The sequence below is a fragment of the Dipodomys spectabilis genome, unplaced genomic scaffold, assembly GCF_019054845.1.
Source record: "Dipodomys spectabilis isolate Male_0828 unplaced genomic scaffold, ASM1905484v1 ptg000175l, whole genome shotgun sequence".
Taxonomy (NCBI): Eukaryota; Metazoa; Chordata; class Mammalia; order Rodentia; family Heteromyidae; genus Dipodomys; species Dipodomys spectabilis.
The window spans coordinates 1,277,450-1,293,231 of NW_024870852.1; positions in this window are offsets into that span (position 1 = coordinate 1,277,450).

Sequence of the window (15,782 nt, forward strand, 5' to 3'; positions counted from 1 at the left end):
ATGAAATGAAAAATAGTCTCTATCAGCCACACTCAAGCCAGTAAAATGGAAATGACTTTGTTTAAAGAAAATATACCAATAGAGTATAGGGAAGCTGGGCATGGAAAAGAAAGTGGTTCATTCAAATAAGAACATAAAAAGGAAAATAAAATAAGGATATGAATTATGAAAACTTAGTAAGTTAGCACTACTTTCCAAAAAAAAAATCCCAACTTATTTTAATCTGTTGTCATAGCTCATTCACATGATTTTTCTATCATACTTTTACTCTTTTGTATCCCTGTCTAGGTCTTTTAGTCTCAATTTTCCCCTCTCCTTTCTTGTTTCTATCTACTTTTATTGTTGTTCTTTTTCTTTATCAGAACCATCTTTCATTTATTTTATTGATGTTTTCAAAGACATTTCTCCTGGTTTTTTCACCATTTAAACCTGGTTTTTAATTTCCTCTACTATTATTTAATTTTGCTGTTCATCTGTTGGTTTTTAAGATGAAAAATTATTCTTTCAATCCACTTTCTTGTTCAATAATTAAAGTTATAGATTTTCCTCTGAATATTGCTTTTGATGTTGTTATGAAATCTTCATTTTCATTGGCTAAAAGCCAGGTTTTAATTTCTTTTTCAATTTCCTTTTTGATTAAAGTTTATCCAGAAGCATATTTCTTAATTGTCAAGTGATGAAGATCTTTCCGTCACCATTTATGAATTTCTATTTTTATTACTTTACAAAAACTGTCCCACTGACATATATGTAGGTATTTGTCCTTCTTTCCTCCATGGACAAATAAAATGATGATTTTTAAAGAGAAATCTTTCAAGTGTTATGCCCACGTCGCAGGACCCCCACCAAGAAGATCACCAAGAGTCAGACTCTACAGCTGTTTTAAGGTTTTATTTAAATGGGCTACAGCTCGGGCCTCCTCCTACACTCTGACACAATGGAGCATAGGAGGAGAGCCCCAAGTTAAAGATTTGCAGGGCTTATAAAGGCACACAACCAAACCAGGTGTTTGGATTACCACCACATGTTGCTCTGCTAGAAACAAGCAACAAGTGGTCACTGCCTCAAGACTTTAACCCTTCATTCTCCCCCTTGACTTATGGTCCTGAGACACAGTCTTGTGGCTCCAGCCCCAAACTAAACTCCAACAGCTCTCGATCTTGAACGGGTTCTTCTAGTCCCTCTCTGACCTTAGCCAGAACCAACAATACCAATAACAATCAGTCCATTTTTCTTTTCTTGAGGTGTACAGGGAGTGGTTGGGTAGGATGCTTGGAGACTTCCCATGTTTCCCCACGGTCGTCCAGGGTAAAGAGGTCAGCTGGTCTGCCATGGTAGCAGTGGATCCAAGCAGCAATGCCATCCACCTTAAGGGCAGTAGGTGTAGCCAGTAGTACCATGTAAGGTCCCTTCCACCGTGGTTCCAGAGATCTCAGGTTGTTCCTTCAAACAAGCACCCAGTCCCCTGGTTTAAATGAATGGGGGGTAGGAATAGAAGCAGAATCATATAATGCTTTAAGCTGGGGTCACATACTCTTATGCGCCAGCTGTAAATACTCAAGCTTACACAGAAATTCAGTATGACTCAAATCAGCAAGCAAGTCAGTCTGAAGGCTAGGGATAATGAGTGGAGGGTGTCCATCTTAGTCTAAACAGAGCAAAAAGAAGGAGTGATACCCAGTCTTCGCCAGTCTCCAAAGCCAATTTAGTTAAGGTCTCTTTTAGAGTCTGATTCATTCTTTCTACCTGCCCTGAACTCTGGGCTCTATAAGCACAGTGCAATTTCCAATCCGTCCCCAGTGCCGCAGCTATTCCCTGACTTACTTTTAGGATGAATGAGATGAAGGCCAGTCCATTTTCTGACCCGATGGTGGATGGGAAGCCATACCTGGGTAGGATTTCTTCCAGGATCTTCTTAGCCACGAAGTTCGTGGTCTCATGCTTTGTTGGGTAGGCTTCAACCCATCCCGAAAAGGTGTCTACAAAACCTAGCAAAAATTTTCCAGTTTTAATTTCTGTGAAGTCTACTTCCCAATACATACCTGGCCTATCTCCATGGAGGCGAGCTCCTTTTGTAACTGATTGATTAGGGACATTGGTGAGCTGACAAGCTTTACAATTTTTAACAATGTCCTCAATGAGTTGATTTCCTTGCCTAATTTTTACTTCTGAGTGTCCCCTCACCAGTTTTCCACCAGTCTTTATTTCCTTCTCTGTCCAGGGGTTTATAGGCCATGGGAATTTTCTTTATCCACTCCAAGTCTTCTTGGGCGTACTGAGGCTCAGGAGGCAAAGCTCGTGGCTCTGGGTCTACTAGAGTCAGTACTTCTGGTTTGGGCTGAGGGCCGCCTCCTTAGCTGCCTGATCGGCCAAGTTATTTCCTTTGGTTATAGAATCAGTTCCCTTTTGATGGCCAGGATAGTGCATAATGGCAGTATTTGCTGGTTCCCATAAGGCCCGGATGAGGCTTAAAATTTCTTGTTTATTTTTAATAGCCTTTCCCTCAGCTGTCAGCAGCCCCCTCTCTTGGTAAATGGCTCCATGGACATGCACAGTGGCAAAAGCATACTGACTGTCCATGTAAATGTTTAGTCTCTTCCCTTTTCCCATTTGTAGGGCTTTTCTTAGTGCCACTAGTTCTGCTCTTTGTGCAGATGTTTCCTGGTGGAGTGCTTCTGCCCACACTATCTCAGTGTCTGTGTTGACTTCTGCGCCTGCATACCTTTTTCCATCTCGAATGATACTGCTGCCGTCTGTGAACCAGTTATGCTCGGCATGTGATAGTGGCAAGTACAATAAGTCTGGCCTCTTTTCCTTGGCCTGGTCTCTCTTTTCATGCTCAATTTCATGTTCTCTGTCCTTCCTTTCCTGTCTTTGCTCCTCTGTCTCTTTCTTATTGTAAACCTTTTCCACCGCAGCTACTAGATCTCTAATAGACTTTTCACCAAGTCTGTCTAGAGCCTGCAACTTTTGCTTTATGTCTGGTGAGGCAAACATAATCATCTGAGCTGACTCCTGGGTCTCAAGATCATACGGGGTATATTGACTAAAAGCTTCCATGAGCAGCTCAAGATATGCTGCCAGACTTTTACTTCCTCCCTTTCTAACATCATAAACTTTGGCCATATTAGTAGGTCGGTGAGCTGCCGCCTTGAGACCAACAGAGCCTGGTGGTAGATGAGGAGTCGCTCCCTACCTTCAACCATATTGTAGTCCCATGTTGGTCGGATCTCAGGAAAATAGGCAGCGATCAGGGCAGGATCCATGATGGACGCTCCTGTGGGGCCAGGGATATGTTTCCGGGCCACCTCTCAGATACAGTCTCTCTCGTTGGTGGTAAAAAGGACTTGTAAAAGCTGACTGCAATCATCTCAAGTGGGCTGATGAATAAAGAGAATAGTTTCAAGCAAACGGATTAAATCCTGGGGTTTCTCAGAAAAGGGGGCATTTTAGGTACGCCAATTGTATAGATCACTGGGAGAAAATGGCCAGTATTGGAGTTGCTGTTGACCATCCGCATCCACAGGACCTATGGCGCATAAGGGATAAACAGCTGCATTAGAAGGGGGGTTGATCCCACGGTGTTGTCGAGTGACTGGTGCCTCAGAAACTTTAAGGGCAGGTGCCAAGGGTTCTGTAGCTCCCTCCTCCTCTTGATCATTCTCAGGTTCTGCAAAAAGGAACCTGGGAAGGGGAGTATGGGGGAGGAAACATTTCTTCTTCCAAGTTATCTCCCTGAAAAACTGGGAGGTACAATTTCTTTTCCTCTTTCTTAGTTTCTTTTTGTAAGTCTAGGGGACTAGATGGAGTGGTGCCTGTGGTTTCCAGTCCCATCAGTCATACAGTACAAAAAACAATAAACAGTACAAACAAAACACATGCAGGCCTGACAGTTACGAAAATAAAGCTTACAAAGTGGAGATCTCCTGAATTGGTCTGCTGACTCCTGTCACGGTGGAGTTCCACACCCATGTCCCACAGCAGAAGGAGCGGACCCACAGTGGGCGAGTTGGGCCTCGGTTAGGAGGCCCTCTTGGTCAGTTCCGGCCCAACACCAAACCCAACCCCCGCCCCACAATTCACACGGTGGAGTTCCAAGGAACCCCCCCTCACAAGAGGATCTGGAACGTCTACCAGTTCCTCCAGGGTTGTCCTGCAAGCTCGTCTGCTTTGACAACCCTTTACACAATACGAATCAGAGTGGGCATCCTCACAAAGGAAAATGAAAGTAAAACAGACAAACGACAGGACAAGACAAATTAACAAAGACAGCACTGTTTTACCTTTGGAGTCTGAGGTCTTGGGGGTCTTTGGGGGGATCCCGGGTGAGCCCCCACTTATATGTTGTGCCCAGGTCGCAGGACCCCCACCAAGAAGACCACCAAGAGTCAGCCTCTACAGCTGTTTTAAGGTTTTATTTAAACGGGCTTCAGCTTGGGCCTCGTCCTACACTCCGACACAGTGGAGCCTAGGAGGAGAGCCCCAAGCTAAAGATTTACAAGGCTAATAAAGGCACACAACCAACCAGGTGTTTGAATTACCACCACGTGTTGCTCTGCTAGAAACAAGCAACAAGTGGTCACTGTCTGAAGACTTTAACCCTTCACAAGGAAACAAAGGTTCCAAGAATATTTGGGGAAAAAATCATCCAAAAGGTATTATATATGCCAACTCATTTATTAATCTTTAGTCTCTCTGTTTTGTTTTTGAGCTATGCCTTTTAGTTCTGAGAAAAGTATATTAGTGGCTCTGTCATAATTATTTTTAGCATCTTCCCTTTCTTCCTTCCTTGCTTCTTGCTTCCTCCATCCTTTACTCCCTCCCTCCCTCCCTCCCTCCCTCCCTCCCTCCCTCCCTTTCTCCCTTCCTTCCTTCCTTCCTTCCTTCCTTCCTTCCTTCCTTCCTTCCTTCCTTCCTTCCTTCCTTCTTTTCTTCCTTCCTTCTTTCTGTGCCAGTTTTGGAGGTTCTGGATGCATTGTCTGAGCCTTTTTGCTTATGGCAGGTTCTCTGCCACTTGATCCACAGAGCCACTCCAAGATTTTTGATGATTCATTGGAGATGAGACTCACAGACTTTCCTGCCCGACCTTGCTTTGAACCACAATTCTCAGGTCTCAGCTTTCTGAGTAGCTAGGATTGAAGGTGTCATCCACAGGTGCCCAGCTAGTATTCTTTATTTTGTAAGAAGACCCTGGCTTTAAATTTGGAGCTTCTGTGGTGATTAACATATAATAATTGTGATTGCTCCAACCATACTTGTGACCTGAATCAGTGCATGACATCCAGCTTATCCTTAAATTTTTACTTTGCCCTTAAATTACATTTGGTTGATGGTACTTTTGCAATTTGCATTTTATTTTGTGCCAATTTTCATAGTAGCTTTTTATTTATTCCACTTATACTTGTGTTTTTTCTAAATTATTGAAAATATTCCACATTATGGCATCTAGCTAGGTTTTGTTTTATAGAGAAATATGTTATTTCTTGCATTTTTATAGCAGAATCATTTTCTTTTACGTTTTATACAATGGCTGCTATAGCTGATGTATTAGTTTTATTTTAGAGTTACTATTAAGTATATTATTGTATCCCCCCTTTTCCTGTTATACTTTTCCCTAGCTACTCTTTTCTCTCTTGCTAATTTGAGAAATTATATTCTCCCTTGCCATTCAAATTCATTCTCATTCTCTTCATCTAAATTATCAGATACTAGCATCTATTCTTTCTTAAAGAAGAGATTATCTAAAGTGGCTTTGTGGCTCAAGTAGGAGAGCACTAGCACTGAGCAAAAGAAACTCAAAAATAGCACCCATATCCTGAGTTCAAGCCCCAGGACTGGCACAAACAAACAAAACATGTATTACCAGGCCCTGGTGGCTCAGGCCTGTAATCATAGCTATTCCAGAGGCTGAGTAGTTCAAAACCAGACCAGGCAGGAAAGGACATAAAACTCATCTTCAATTAACTACCAGAAAACCACAAGTGGCACTGTGTCTCAAAGTGATAGTGCTAGCCTTGAACAAAAGAGCTCAGAGACAGCACCCACACCCTGAGTTCAAGCTCCATGACCAACATAGTGGTGAGAGTGGAAAGATTAGCTCTTAAAAAAATCAAGAAGTATTTTTCTATTGTCCTGGTCACTATATCCCCCAAACTTGAAAGATAATTTTCAGTATTTATTACCTTTATAATGGAACTCTACTTTAACTTTTTCTTTATTTCCTTAATTTGTATCATTATTTTCTGACATCATATGTTGTTGTGTATAAACCATTATTACTCAATTTTAAGACTTGTTTATACATATCTATCCAGATTAATAATTGTGTATAAATTTTAAATCTATGTGTCATATATAATACATAAGTATTTTGCCCTTTGGGGTTTTTTGGATTTTTGCATTTGTTCTTAGAAGATGTCCCTTAGTACTTTCTTTACCTGGGCTCTTCATCAGGCTATTTCCCCCTAATTCTTTCCTCTCTTCAAATAGCTTTTGTTTCTTTTAGTAGGTTAATAATACAATAATATCTTCAGTGGGTATAAGTCGATAGTGCTTCAGCACTATTTTCTTCTACCATTGTAGAATAAGATATTATTTTACATTGTATTTGTCTGACTTTAAGAACATTAGATGATCTCTTGCTTTAGAGAGCAGGAATTGTCCACACAACATTTATGGATATATCATCTTTTACTTTATTTAGACTGAATCTTAATGAACATCTAAAATTTACTGTTACAAGTCTGTGTCAGCTGTAAAAATTATTCCTCTAGTTTATTGGGCTTTCTTCTATACATGCAATAAACCAAATCTCCGAACGGCCAAAAGCAGGATGAAGAAGTAAGCTGAGTGTTTTCTTCAGCCTAGAGGATCAGAGGGATGGAGAGGTAGATAGCACCTGCCTGCTGTAGTCTAGAGGAGTGGAGAATATTTTTCACTTTCCCTTCTCTGTAGGGTCCTGCTAGGACACTCTTACCATAATGCCAGAATTCCAATGAACAAATAAAGGATATAAAGAATCTGCAGAAACTCATTACCCATAAAGAAGGTCAGGTGGAAATATCTGAATTTTGAGTGAATGAAGTGGAATATTGGAATGACAAAAGGGGAATCTGAATTAAAAAAATAAAGCAAAAGCATGCTTTGAGTATTATGAATTCATTCAAGGAGAAAATAGGGCTTTTGATATTTGTTTATTAGGAAATACTTGTTGAGCATCTAGTATATGCTTTTAAATGTTAAAACAGTGCTTGATTAGATTTTATGTGAAACAGATCTTTATTGTTTTACCAGTTGATTCACCACACAGTATTCATTTCCTTTCTGAAATATAGTTTTCTTTTAGGGAATGATCCCCTTTCCAGTTTTATGCAGTTATACTATAATGGTAAATATTGTACTCTGTCCTCCTACAAAAGAACTCAAAGTACACTCTGAAGGATTTTTTTCTAGATCAGTATTTTACATCAAGGGCTACCCAAAGAAATGACTTAGGGAGTTTTGGAATTGCCAAATACTGACTTGCTCTTTCTAAAGAGTTATACTATTTGCATGCTCCATAGATTCTATACTTTAGTTAATTCATTTATAACTGCTTGGGTACCACCCAGTATGCTTACTTTGAGATTTATGGGCACATTCTAGTTCCCACTCATGAGGGAAACCATAAAACCTGTGCTTCTCTGGATCTGGATTACTTCACTTAACATAATCCTCTTCAGGTTTTTATATTTTCTTACAAAGGGTATAATGTCATTTTTTCTGATGAATTAGTAGAATTCCATTGTGTATATATACGACATTTTCTTGATTCATTCATTCACTGAGGGGCATCTGGGATAATTTCATATCTTGGCTATCATAAATGATGCTGCAATAAACATTGTTGTGGTGGTGGCTTTAGTGTATCCTTGTTTGTGCTCTAACACCCAGGAATGGAATTGCTGGGTCATAGAGTAGCTCTATGTCAAAGCCTAAACAAAATGAGTATCAGGAAATGGGTATTTGCAAGTGGTGGAGGGAAAGAGTAGAAGGGTAGAAGAATGAATGGGAGAAATGAGTAGAATTCAGTCAAGAATGAATTGTATACACCATAGAACTGAGAAAAATAAGGGAAGGGGTAGGTTAAAGAGGGGTCAAGATGGTCAAAGGATGACACAGATCAAGATACATTGTGTACATAAATTGCCTTGTTAATTTTCAAAATATTCAATATGTAACCTAAAAATTAAGAAGTTATAGAAGGGGTGAGGTTGAGAATGTTACAAATGGTGAAACTGATGAACAGGCTCTGTATTCATAAACTGCTCTGTTGAATGGAAACTCCTTTGTACAACTACTTAAAGAAAATAAAAAATATTTCTTAAAAATAAATTAGGTAAAATAAAATTTTACAAAGCAAATGCCAAATTTGGGGAGGGGAAAGGAAATAACAAAATGCTGAAATAAGGATACAGGATGACCCAATGTAATAATGAGATGTACATGATACTATGTTGAAAACGAACTTTACAATTTTGCCGGGGGGGCGGGGGGAGAGGGAGGGAGGAGTTGGGGAGGAGGGGAGGAAAGGGATGGTAGGGGAAAAACAAAGGAGGGAGTAACAATGCTCAATAGGAAATGGACTCATTTCCTTGCTCTTGTACTGTAACCCCTCTGTACAGTATGTTTACTAATATATATATATATATATACATATATATATATATATGATGAAATGAAAAAGCTAAGAAACATAGGAAACATTCTATAATACCCAAAGAGGAGAATGCAAGTTTCTGCTCCCAGCAGAAACTGAACTGTTTTCTCAGTTAACCAAGGTAAGTATAGAATGAAAATGGTATAAGATACCAGTAGCTGATATATGTTATTTATTGCCTCTCAGACATACTCACTTGGTATTTTAGGGCAGGTTTCCAAGAAATAATTGATGTACTGAAGGCAGACTCCCAGGACCAAACTGTAGGGGAATGAGGAGGGCAGAGGAAGGTGGTGAACAAGGGATTGATCCCAACTGGAGACAATACTCAGCTTGATCACAGAGGAGAGCTCTGGAGCAAGAATGAAACCCAAATATAGTATCCTGCAATCTCAGGGAAGCTATAAGTTTTTATCAGTCACCACTTGTAGTGGCCAGGGGGTGATACAACAGCATCTTGGACATCCAAATAAATATGGTCATACAGTAACTCAGAATTTCCACCTATGAAATTCAACAAGCAGTAATTCTACAGTATATACAGTTTTTAACACTGGAGTATTTTCTAGGCTAACTTCAAGCACTAATGACTTCTTAGACACCCCCCCCACCATCCCTAAAACTTTGTTTATGACAGCAATAAAGTCTTAGAATGGAGCAAATACTACACTGAACATTTTAGTATAGCCATATTTAATGAACAATGGAAAGTAAGAGGTCTGACTTTGGGGTCAGTTGTTGCCCTTTCTGGCATACACTATCATCATTTGAAAACATCTAGGATTAGTGTCAATGATTTCTGAATTACTTTAGGGCTCTAAAAATGTATCAGTTACTGATCTGATTTCTCATTTCATACGGGGAGGAGGAAGAGATAATCTTTTCTTGTTGTTTACCAGGAACAAGTTTTCATCTTGCAGCTCTAATACAAAAGCAAGAGAAAGCGATGTAATAGCTCCGAGGGAACGGCAGCTTGGCTTTGTTTGGATTTAGGGTCTCTGATACGACATATTGGATGTGTCAATGGAATGTGATTTATTTTGCTTCATAACATTTGGGAACAGATATTTGGTATTTCATCCAAGGAAAGCAATTTGCGAAAACCTTTTAGAAGGTGGCTGGAGCATCAGTAATCGGTGCCATTTCTTTATGCCAACATTTCCTTAAAGCTGCACAATCTTTCATTTTAATCATCCCTCTCAGCAGGCTTCTTCCAAGGCTCTGGAGCAGGGCACCCACGCCTCAGAAATGAGGTTCTATTTTTAAAGTCCACACAGCCAACAAACTCCCTATTCATCGTGTGAAATCTGCTCAGATGGTTGCTCTTCTGGGTTCTCTCTGTCCCCCAACCCCCTTTCCTCTCCCCATCTGCACAGCCCTCCCCCAAGGGTATTTTTAGTTCTTAGTAGCTACATCCTTCAGAGTTACTAGGTGGATGCTATACTTTGATCCCAAGTAAACATTTTAGAAATTCAAGTTTTCATTCCTAATATTTTCAAAGAAAGAATTAAGCAGGCTGCTGCTTAATACAGGGCAGTAATAGAAAAGAAGCAGTCTCCACACTGGAAACTTCATCTGCCTGGGAATTCCTTTCTTACAAGGGGATAAATATTTATTCAGAAGGACTTTGTTCCTCATTTGAATCAGGATCAGTTTGCACTATTGTTCAAGAAGCATCTCCTTCCAAGATAGTGTTAGGAATTATATGGTGGGATGGGGGTGCAGTGGGATGTGTAAGGCTGACCTCTGCTACTGAACATATTGTTTTCTAAGTGTTCTGAATTGTAATGGTTAAATATAGACAGCTCCTTAGGACACTCTGGTAGGACACAGCACTTGGAGATAAGACCCAAAAATGGTGTCTTGATTAAGCTACAATCATAACATATTTTAAAGCACCTACAGGAATTCCAAGAAATAACATATATTAAGAGTACAATTTAGAAATTATGAGTTGCACCATTTAATCGCCAACCCTCCACAACAGAGCTAATTTTGTTTAGTGTATTTTTTAGTTGCCTTGACTTATAGGTTGTTGTCTTTATAAATGTTTCTCAATTGGTTACAGATACACACAGGAAAAGAAAATTTCTAAGAAATAAGCAAATGATGTAAAAAGTCTCCTTCCAACATCTCTTTTTTAATCTTCCTAAATGTCTGTGTCTATGTATATACATGATATATAATATATAGCATAATATACAGTATATAAAGAATATATATTTATATGATATATGATACATATGTTATCATCTATGGTATATGTGATATGTATCATCCATGATATATATATGATACAATATATATCATATAAATGTAATATAGCGCATATGGCAGTTATAATACACATAATATATTGCACACATTGATGTATTTGCACACATGTAAAATCATTGGTTTTGTCACCAGTGATTTTTGCCACTGTTTTTTCATTTTTATTTTCTCATTAAATATTTGATCTTGGAGGGCATCAGTGTCAAACTGCTTAGGCCTATCTCCTTTTTCATAAGTGGCTATGTCATGTGCCATTATCTGCATAAACCAGAATTCATTTAACCAAATAAAACCTGATTACTGATTTCTAAGTACTAAGAGATACTGAGGGAGAAAGAGGAGCTCCTGATCATTACAGAACTGGGAGCTAATTACTCTTTGGTGGTTAGTTTTGGTTTGTTCCTTCATTTGCTACAATTTTCCTTTTAATTCAGCCAAAGATGACTTCTTCCTTTTCTCTTGTTCTTTCCTCCCTAAACTTACAGCAAATCCAGATGACTTCAAGTATTATTGGTTAAAAACAAACAAACAAAACTGCAAATGCCTTCCAAAGGTAAGTTCTCCATAAATAAATAAATCTCCTACTGAAATGCCATGATTGTTTACCTATGGTGTGCTTATTTCCCTGGTTTGTGTATCCTAGGGTCTGTTTTTGATGTGTACAAATTTTTTTCCATTTGTTCTTCTAGTTCAGAGTCTGTAGTTTATTTTCTGTAGTCTGGACAATGCTCCATGCACCACAGGAGAGATATGCCGTGGCAGAGCACTTGGTATTTGTCAAACAATGAACAGCATGAGGAACTGGGCACCCTGCAGAAACTCAATAAATGCTAGAAGTTTGATGTCAGAGGCCTTGACAATGCTAGAACTTTAGGTGCTGACCATCTTGCCTGTCATTGTGTGGAGATGAGTCTGGGGACAATTCAATGAGAGAGCATAGCTGGCTCCAAAGTGACATTTCCGAAGCACCCTTATCTTTTAGCAACAGTTCCCTAATTTGGGAAATTACAGAGGGAAACAAGGCTGCCCCTTCAACCCTTTTTTTCTTCTATGCATCATAGGTCTCCAGTCTTTTGTGCACCAGTGGTTGGATTGACACATTTGGAGAAAAGCATCCCCCAAAAGCTGGCAGATGGCTGGCACACCTGCTTTCCTGAATCTCAGTTCAAACCACAATACGGTGATTCCCTTGTTCAAAATTCCTATATAAGATTTTGCACCTTTCCTCAGAATATACAGAAACAGGAAACTATGAACCTAGAGTAGTATAATTTTAAAATACTGTATTCATATTGGCTGATTGCATTATAGAGCCTCTGGAGTGTTCTTCAGATATGATTGGGTGCTTAGAAATAGAACCCAAAGCAGGGAGTTTTATGTAGATGATGTATGGAGAGATGTTTCTCTGGAGAAAACTGAGTAGGGGGGGATCAAGCAGTATGGAATAGGGGAGAAGCCTAGAAAGGATATAGCTTCTGCCTAGAAAGTTCAGGAACATGAAGTGAACCACATAAAAACATGTAATTGCTGTTTGTTGGTTTGAATTTTCCTTTATCTTCATCTTCGTTTGCCATCTTCTTACACTGGGAGAAGGGGAGGATCATCTGGCATTTTCAGAGAAGCTCTTCAGAGAGAAATTCTCCTGAGAAAGGAACAGGTACACACTCTTGGCCCCAACACTCGAAGCAACTGGAACATGGGTACATGAGCCTTGTGATAACAACTTATGATGTAAATTAAATATTTTTACTGTGACTTATACATATATGTACATATATACACAGCTAAATAAATTATTCCTAAGTAATACCCATTTGTGCACCTGGAATTCAATTTGGGTTCCTCCTATTTTCTTTTACTTTATCAGAATGCATTAAAACAAGATGGTAGCCTCAACTGTGTTTGAGAAACACAGATTTATATCTGAATACTATTTAAATGTTAATTGTGCTTAAATGATTGTTTTTAGTTAAGAGTTTTTTAATCCTTAATAGGTGTTTAGTAACACCTCCAATGTCACATAACTGGATTGGTTTGATAATTGTTCAATCAAACGAGGTTCTTTTTGTTTACAGGTATGCCAAAGCAACAAGCATCTATCAGGACTGCCAAGAAACCAGCTCCATACTACAACAGGCTGCTGGAGATATTTGCTTGTAAACACCTTTAGAGTCCTTACTAACAGGATGTATGAAAACCGTATTATGAAAATGGCATTAAGATGTGACACAAAACAGAAAGTCTTTACCCTTGAACAGTCATGAATCCAATATAATCCCATAAACAAAGGGAGAACAATGTTATGAAGGAGAAGATGTGGCCTTTCTTCTTTTTTTCTTTTCTTTTCTTTTTTACTTTTGTAAATGAGAAATAGTTTTGTGGGATTTTGAATTTTTTTGCATGTTGACTGAGCCTGAATGTAAGGGCCCCAAGTCACAAATCTGCCTTCAAAATATAGGAGTTGAGGAATATATATGGGTTACAAACACAAGGTAATTTTCTGGGAACTGGGGGCATATGCCTGCATTCCTCATGGGCAACTCAGAGTAGAAAGACATGGTTGGCATGATTTAAAACTACTTAATTTGGGGAATATTTGTTTCATGACCTAACATACTACTTATCCTGGAAAACATTCCATGTGTGCTGGATTGGATGTATAATCAGCTTTTGGTGAGCAATCTGTATATGTATTTGTCTATAATGTTCAAGTCCATTGGATTTTTTTCTTGACTCTCTAATCATTTTATCCATCATTAAAAGCAAAGTATTAAAATCTACCATTATTATGTTGCTGTCTATTTCTTCCTTCATTTCTGTCAACATTGGCTTCATAATTCTGCATGTTCTGATATGAGGGGGCATATGACTTTATAATGGTTATATTTTTCTGATTAGTGACATTGTATATTCTTTTTATGTTTCTTGTGAGTATTTAACTTAAAAGCTCTTTTGTATGATACAAATGATATGGTTATTTCTGATCTCTTTAAGTTATCATGTTCATGGAAATATTTTTCCAACTTCTGACTTTGAGCCTATGTGTACTTTCATATCAAAAATACGTCTCTAAATGGTAGTTAAAAGTTTGATCTGGCTGTGAAGGTGGCTGAATGGTAGAGTGCTTGCCTTGCATGCATGAGACCTTGGATTCGATTCCTCAGCACCACATAAGCAGAACAGTCCAGAAAGTGGTGCTATGGTAGAGTGGTAGCGTGCTAGCCTTGAGCTGAAGAGCTGAGGGACAGCACTCAGGCCCAGAGTTCAGGCCCCATGACCAAAAAAAAAAAAATATGATCTCATTATTTCTATCCATGTTCTTACTCTATTTTCTCTATTTACCTATTCATTTTATTTGTGCCAGTACTAGGGCTTGAAATTATGACTTGAAAGCTATGTGTTTGCTTTGTTTTTGCTTTTTGTTTTCTTAAGGCTATTACTCTATCATCTGAGCCACAGCTTCACTTCCAGCTTTTTGATTAATGGAAGCCTGCCTGGGCTGGCTTTGAACTGTAATCCTTAGATCTGTCTCCTGAGTAGCTAGGATTCCAGCCGTGAGCCACTGGTGGTGTCTAGCTCTGTTTACTTTTAATTAGAAAATTTAGTTCACTTACATTTAAAGCAATTACTGAAAGGTAATGACTGTCCTTTTGTTAAGTCTTTTCTTATATACTGCTTTGTTTCTCTTTTCCTTTCCTGTTTCTTCTCCAATTTTTCATTCTTATCATGATATTCTTGATTTCTCTCTCACTTTTCCTTTGTGTATCTTCTATAGTTATCTAATTTATAGTTACCCTGAGGCTTGAATAAAATTTCTTGCAATTGCAAAACTATATTTAACCTGATAATTTAACTTCAAAAACATTAAAAACTTGACTCTTTTACATCTTCTATTCTCACTTTGTTATTGATGTTAACAGATTACATCTTTTTATGTTTTCATTTATTAATGTGATTTGGTAGTTATATCTATTTTTATTTTCTCTTTCAAATAATCTTCCAGCATAAAAATGACTTGCATACCCATTAGTAAAACAATATAATATACTGTATTTTTTGTATGTTTAGCATTACCAATCTTTGTATTTTCATAACAATTTATGTTATTTCTAGTATTTGTTTTTGTTTCAACTTGCAGTAATCCCTGTAAAATTATTTTTGTAATAAGAGCTAATAATAATAAACTTCCCTTACATTTTTATTTATTTAGAATGATTTTTTTAATTGTTCTTCAAAAATGAAAATAACTTGGGTACTTGTGTCTTATGCTTTTAATCCTAGCTACTCAGGAGATTTGAGGACCACAGTTCAAAGCCAGCCCAGGTAGGAAAGTCCATGAGATTCTTATCACCAATTAGCCATCAAAAGATGGAAATGGAGGTGTGGCTCAAGTGCTACAGTACTAACCTTGAGTGAAAAAGCTAAGGGACAGCACCCAGGCCCTGAGTTCAAGTCTCAGTACTGACACAAATAAAAGAAAAAAAATAAAGAAGATACCTGAAGTTTCTAATATTATTTGGGAGAATATATTTTTCCTAAGGTTGTGTTATTTGCTTGTTTCTTTTTCAGTAGGATGCAGTTTCTTGTTCCCCTGTTGTCTGATTGTAGTAGTAGTAGTAGTAGTAGTTGTTGTTGCTGTTCTTATCAGCCTTCAAGTGTCAAATATTCCAGTTTCACCAGCACTTAGGAGAGGTAACAAGCAGCCCATCGGGCAGCTCTAGTTCCTACAAAGCTGTAACATTGGCCACACATTTCACTTCTCTTTTTTCTTCATGCAAGAGAAGCCATAAATTAGATATTATTTCTTAAT